The following is a 6,604-nucleotide window of genomic DNA, read 5'->3' on the forward strand; positions in this document are numbered from 1 at the left end:
TTCTTTATTTTTTTGGACTTTTGGACTTTGGGACATTATTTTTTATTTTTATTTTTTTTATTACCCTACGGAAGGGTACTTTAAATATAAACTGTTTGCAGAGAAAGAGGACAATTACGATATTGTCTCTGCACCTTGGGTTCGTACACTAGACATTGGAGTCAGTGGCCCGAGTCGACTACAACCGATTCATCCCCCGTCTGGAACGGGAGGTAAGATTCTAAACACTCGTGAATACCCTCTCAGCGAGTTACTGGACTCCTTCGTATGCATATATGTCGAGGACTAAATACGGAAATTTATTTTTGTAGTAAAGGGCAAGGCCTGGCCATACAAGATAAGGGTTCGGATTTCATCACCGTTCTCTTCTTGCCCGCTTTAGGAACACGTAACCTACGCGAACCTAAGCCTAAAATTTTGACTAGAACGAGACTGATAGGGTAACGAGCTTAACAGGAAAGTCATTCGAAAAATATTGGTTACTCTTTTAAGCATACTTCGAAGTTCTTAACGGTTTATGTAAGTTGAATACGTGACTGCGCCGCCTTGTAATACTGGTGAGGCCTTCGGTATCAAAGCTCCACCGAGCTTCCCTCGCTTCTATTCAACTTACGCTAACTCAGATTGATTCCAGAGGGGTTTGCTTAAATTGTAACGAATTCCCGTTCGAAGGATTAGAAGCTGGTCTAGAATCAATCTAAGTGGAGCCATCATGCTTTTTGTTTGCTAGAAATCAATAGGTTTGATTTGGTTGAGTCGGCCTTGATCTTTGTTTGCTTACCCTTCCAATTTAGAAAATTTTATTGTATGCCTGAACGTAAAAGAGACGCACTAGGTAGATTTGTTAAAGAGAAACCTAGTAGTTCGAAGCGTCTCGATTACCTTAATATAGAAAGTCCGGCTTTTGAAGAGTCTGTTTTTGAACGTCTTTTGACTGAGGAGAGAATCCATGTTGCTCCGATAGTGCCAGAAATGGAAACTTTGAAAGCTTTGTTGAATCCAACTAGGACTACCCGTCCTTCGTGTATTAAGTTAGCTGAAACGGAGGCTCCCAATCTTTTTAGGGAAATAAAATGAAAACCCTTATTACCATGTTAGGGATTTTGAGGAAATTTGTAGTACTCTAAGAATTAGAGGCTTAGATGATGATGCTTTGAAACTTAGGTTATTCCCATTTTCCCTGAAAGATAAGGCCAAGTCGTGGTTGTATAGTTTCGACTCCGAGTCAATTGAGACATATGAACAACTTACATCTTCCTTTTTTAATAAGTTTTTCCCTAGGCACAAAACATCGTCTATTAGGACGCAAATATGCACATTTTCACAACAAGAGGGAGAATCTTTATATAGGTATTTGGAAAGGTTCAATGATTTAGTATCCCAATGTCCTCATCATGGTTTAGAAAAGGTTAGGCTAGTTCAGATCCTTTATGAGGGTTTAGATTATTCCACAATGACCATGGTTGAGTCTCTATGCACTGGTGGATTTGAAAACCAAACTGTTGATGCGTCGATGAAATTTTTTAATGAAATCGCCGAAAAAACCCAGCAATGGGAAAATAGTAGGGAACCCAAGAAAACAATTTTTTTAAGTAGAGGAAACGTTAATAGGGTAGAAGGAGGCTATGAATCAGATGCCAAAATTGCTGCTATAGCAAAAAGGTTAAAAGCCTTAGAAGTGGGCCAGACTAGTGGTAGAGTGGAGCCTTTTTGGGAAGGCCAGAATATTGAAGAGCAGGCCAATGCTCTTTATAATAACACTAGATTTGATAACCGTCAAAAGATTGACCCATATTTAGAAACCTATAATCCTGGTTGGAGAAACCATCCGAACCTTTTGTGGTCTAAGGGCCAAAGTCAAGGTCAGTTTAGTAATTCTAATGCTCCCCCAGGTTTTGGCTATACTAAGAATCCTTCAGGACTAGCTCAGTTTCAGAATCAGTCAGATAAGAAAATCCTAAGTTTAGAGGAATCTCTCGCCTTGTTAACTCAGCAAACTGCAAATTCCAGTTATCCGTAGAACAGAGTCTACAAGCTAGTAACAGGATAGGACAAGAAAATAGTCAGGCCATTTCCGTGTTAAAAACCCAGGTTGGTCTGATAAGTGATTCTTTGAGAGAAAAAGGTAAGTTTCCTAGTCAAACACAACCCAACCCTAGAGGAGTTCATGAATTAGGTGCAAAACCATCGAATCAATTGAATGTTGTTAGACGTATGGTTAGATTCTATATTTTGCATGATTTGATCCAAAACTATTGTCTACATGATTGTTTGACCGACATTATATTAGCTAAAATAAAGAAAAAAAAATTATGCGAAGAACTAAATTCATAGTTTGTACTTATGAAATGAAAAGTATATCATTTCCACGAGACTGAAATCCTCTAAAGCACTTGAGATATACTCAAAAGTACTTGAGTTATAAGGATCAATCATACATTATGATGAAAAGTAGATCATCTTCATGAACGGTAACACTCTAAAGTAAATGAGATAGGTTTTCTTTTGTTACGTAAGGATTTGAACATCGGGCGCAGCATTACTCAAAAAAAAATTTCATGATAAAACAAAGAGGTCACAAAATCTCTACATGTACCGAGAGATAATCACACCTTGTTAAATTCCAAAGAAACCCATGCAAATGGATATCATGTGGAAACTCAGAGTGATGAGAATGTAATTGATTGCATCTTTTATAGTCTCTAATGTATTTGGAAGGAAAAATACTTTAGAGAAACTAATGAATCAATTTAGTGAAATGTAAATCACTATAGTATTAGTTTGGATTATTGAATCCATATTGACTCCGACGATGAAATGTTGGGAACTGACTCATACAGGCTTTGAGCATAACCATAAAGCAACTTTGGTTGTGACATGATGATTATTTTGAAAGAACTCATACAAATATTTTTTTTTTGAGTGAACGAAAATGGAAAAAAAACATTGAAAGAATGCAAAGTGACGGCATATCTCTCAATGAGTATTTTCTAAAGTACTAGATGCACAACCCCCCCTTCCCATTATGCTTTTAAGTAAGAGCATATCACTCATTTCAAGTCTTCAGTAAAACAGGATCGAGACCATCCTAAGATGCAAACGGTAAAAATTACATATTAGAAAGGAAAACGAAGTGAAAATTTAAAAACTATTCATGCAGAATGCAGACCATTAAAGTGACTTGTGGATCTGGTGAATGTTTTAAAATTTTGGACTAGTTATAGTTCTCAAGAAATTTTGCGTTTTTGAAAACTGCTAGCACATATTACACAATGCAAAGTGCAAATGCTAACCACCCTTGTTAATGCTAGAGAATTTACATCAAAAGGACTTGATGATGAATATTGCATGTTTAATATGATCAATATAGAGCATTTTATACCCAATGGTCTCGCAGAGGCTACCATCAAAGGTTACAGATGGTGTCTAAGGAATAGGTTATGCTTACCAACCTACCTTTTATTTCTTTGGGGATATGCAATATTTTATGCGCATCTTTACTTAATTCGTTTTAGAACCCAATTTTAGTCAACCTTTTCTGCGTACCAGTTATTACGCATTTTTGGATGCACTATATATGTGCCATTACGAGTCCACATCGTACTATGATGGGTCACGAAAATTATTAAGTTATTTTGTTGGATATTTACTCTCAACAATTATCCGCATTTTAAAACCTTTGGCTGGAGATCTCTTACTGCTACATTTGCAGGTTATTACTTTAATGAGACAGTCTTCCGAACGTTGGGGGAGATAAGAAAAATTATTTTCTAAGGGAACGACGGGAATTGTCGTGGTGTGCTCCCACTATGTTTCATATTGATTCTTATACTCCACAAATGTGAATGTGAAGTGACAAAGAATAATCGATTTCAGAATGTACAATGATGTTGCTAAAGTGATGAAATCACATATACCACTTGCAAACCTAACTTCAAGGTTACGAATCCCCAATAAGGGATATACACCATAGACTAAGGTTTTACAACTACACTTAGGGAAGTGTGGTTGAGTCCGTGGCTCCATAAAGGAAGATGGAGAGACCTAGGTTCCATCAATGCTCACCTAGAATGGAAGTAGATGAGTAAGGCACAACATAATTTGTATCATTAATGAAATCATCTCATTTGATTGTCTCTAACTATGTCCATGAATCAATACTGGAGGACGCTCCGAAGTTTAGCGATTGCAAAGAACAAAGAAATCCTAAAGGATTATGAGAATACACACTAGTCAATCGAAAGATCGTGCGAGCATATTAATGATTATTTTTATATATAGTTGCTCAAGGAAATAGAGCAGTATGAGATCGATCCATGCTTTTTATTATTTAATATTAAGAAGGAGCATATTTGGCCTACACAATCCAGGTAGAACTTGGTTCTTTGACAAATATATACAGGTATTTGGTGTGGTAGTGCTAACCAACCAAGTGTAAAGCCTATTGGACATACATAATTAATTTGTCATAAAGCATAATGAGAAGACAGCAGTTTTAAAGTACAAAGACTCTCCTTGTGGCGCGAGGTTTCTCACAAAGCCCTGGAATTGTTCTCTTGTAATGAACGTTATAGAGTTCCGCTACTTTGTTAGCTTGGTAATTTCAAAAGGACTCGAAATGCAACATATGTATGTGGTTGTTACGTATCTCTGAAAGAATCAAGAGATATAAGATATTTACAAAAGTACTTGATATACTTTTGTTGCCCAAATCAAATGACTTTAAACCACATAGTGCGTTTATAGTTAGATAGAACGCTCACTTATAGATTCAAGCAATCAGGCGGATGTGGTATACCCATCTAAGTGGCTATTTGATTTGGAGGGGATAGACAAGTAAGTTGTTTTTCTTTGCGTATTCACAAGAAAGTTCTTGATTTGGAATTGTAGTTATCTATGTCGATAATACATATATGATGGGTACTCTTGATGTAATAAGAGACCTTCAGAGCTATTTGAAATCCGAATTTGAGATGAAAAATCTAGGGAAAGCTCGATCGAATACTGAGCTTGTGGTATATTATTCCACCAGTTTGCATATGTCTAAAGTTGTCAGGAAATTTAAAAAAGACATGCATCCTGATAGCACTACCATGATTAATCGAGGTTCAAATGTAAGTAAGTAACCATTTCGTTCAAAGGAATATGACAAAGATTTGTTGGGAGATGAAATTCCCATATCTAAGTACAATAGACGCATTGTTGTACTTAGTATAATAATGTACTCGATTAAATTTTACATCCTCAGGGAACTTGTTAGCTAGATATAGATCCGCGCCAACGCAACGTCATTGGAATGGTATAGTGAATGTAATCATGTACTTAAAAATAACCACTGACATAAATTTGTTTTATCCCTGTAAAGACATAAAAATGAATGCTAATAAAAGTGCAATCCACAAATTATTGATTATGAAGGAATAATAATCTATTCTCTAACGAAAGTAATCAGGGGAGATATGGTAGATTATTTTCTAAGTCATTACCGATATTCAGTTTCACAAAGTACATGACTAAAGGAACTGTCTGGAACAACTCTGAAAGTAATCAAAGGGAGATGTCGACATCAGGGGGAGGATCTAAGAATATGATGTCCACATATTTTACTTCGAAATTGAAGCTGTGTTGTACTCTTTTTTCCTTCGATCGAGAATAGTTTTTCCCAAAGGGTTTTGTTACTCGACAAGGTTTTTAACGAGACAACACTGAAAACATCAAGTATGTTGAATTTTGAAGACATAAAGATCGCGTTGATAGTACTGAGAATATATGAATCAAAGAAATGAAACACGATATTCTCTTAAGAAACGTAACTTCCAGAATCAACAACATGGTCTTATAAACATTCAAGTCACCAAAGTAATGTGTGATAAACTCCTTTTGACTGAATTAGACTAATGAAAATTGTCTGACATCAGGGGGAGCATCTAATGGTGTGTTGAACTATTTTCCTTCACCGAAGTTGCTTTTTTCCACAGGTTTTTTTTACTCGGCAATGTTTTTAATGAGATAACAACAAACACCGGGAATGTAATTTCCTAGCTAAGGCTATTGTCTTTCCCACGAGGATTTTCAACCTTAAGAGTTGTAAGCAACTAGTCAACTTCAACGGAGCAAAGTGATCATCTGCAACGGATCACTTTTACTTGAATCTGTCATGTTGTACTCTTTTCCATTCGTCAAGGTTTTATTCCACTGGATTTTCCTTGTCAAGGTTTTAATGAGGAAACATATTTGAGTCCATCTATGTTCTAAGTTTTCTTAATGTTGTACTCCTTTTCTTTAGTTCAGGTTTTGTCCCTATGGGTTTTTCCGGACAAAGTTTTAACGAGGCAATTAACTTAGACTCATCGATCTTTAAAGATCATATTGCATGTGACGAACTACATGTAAAGCACGAGACAACATGTGAAGTACTACATGTGAAGAGTTATACCAAGGTTTTGTCCCACTCGATTTTTCCCTTATCAAAGTTTTAATGAGGCAATTGATTTCGGCACAAGTCATCAAGGAGGGAACGACATTTGAAGAACAACATTCAAAGCACTATATGTGAAGCACTATGTATAAAGTTTTGTTATTGAACCGCACAAGGGGGAGTGTT

The 6,604-nt window shown here is 36.2% G+C and overlaps 1 pseudogene; it reads right to left on the reverse strand.

Moving 5' to 3' along the window:
- Positions 1-1,301: 1,301 nt before the first annotated feature.
- Positions 1,302-1,401, reverse strand: LOC113292023 (annotated as a pseudogene).
- Positions 1,402-6,604: the final 5,203 nt, after the last annotated feature.

The sequence above is a fragment of the Papaver somniferum genome, chromosome 6 (genome assembly GCF_003573695.1).
Source record: "Papaver somniferum cultivar HN1 chromosome 6, ASM357369v1, whole genome shotgun sequence".
Lineage (NCBI taxonomy): Eukaryota > Viridiplantae > Streptophyta > Magnoliopsida > Ranunculales > Papaveraceae > Papaver > Papaver somniferum.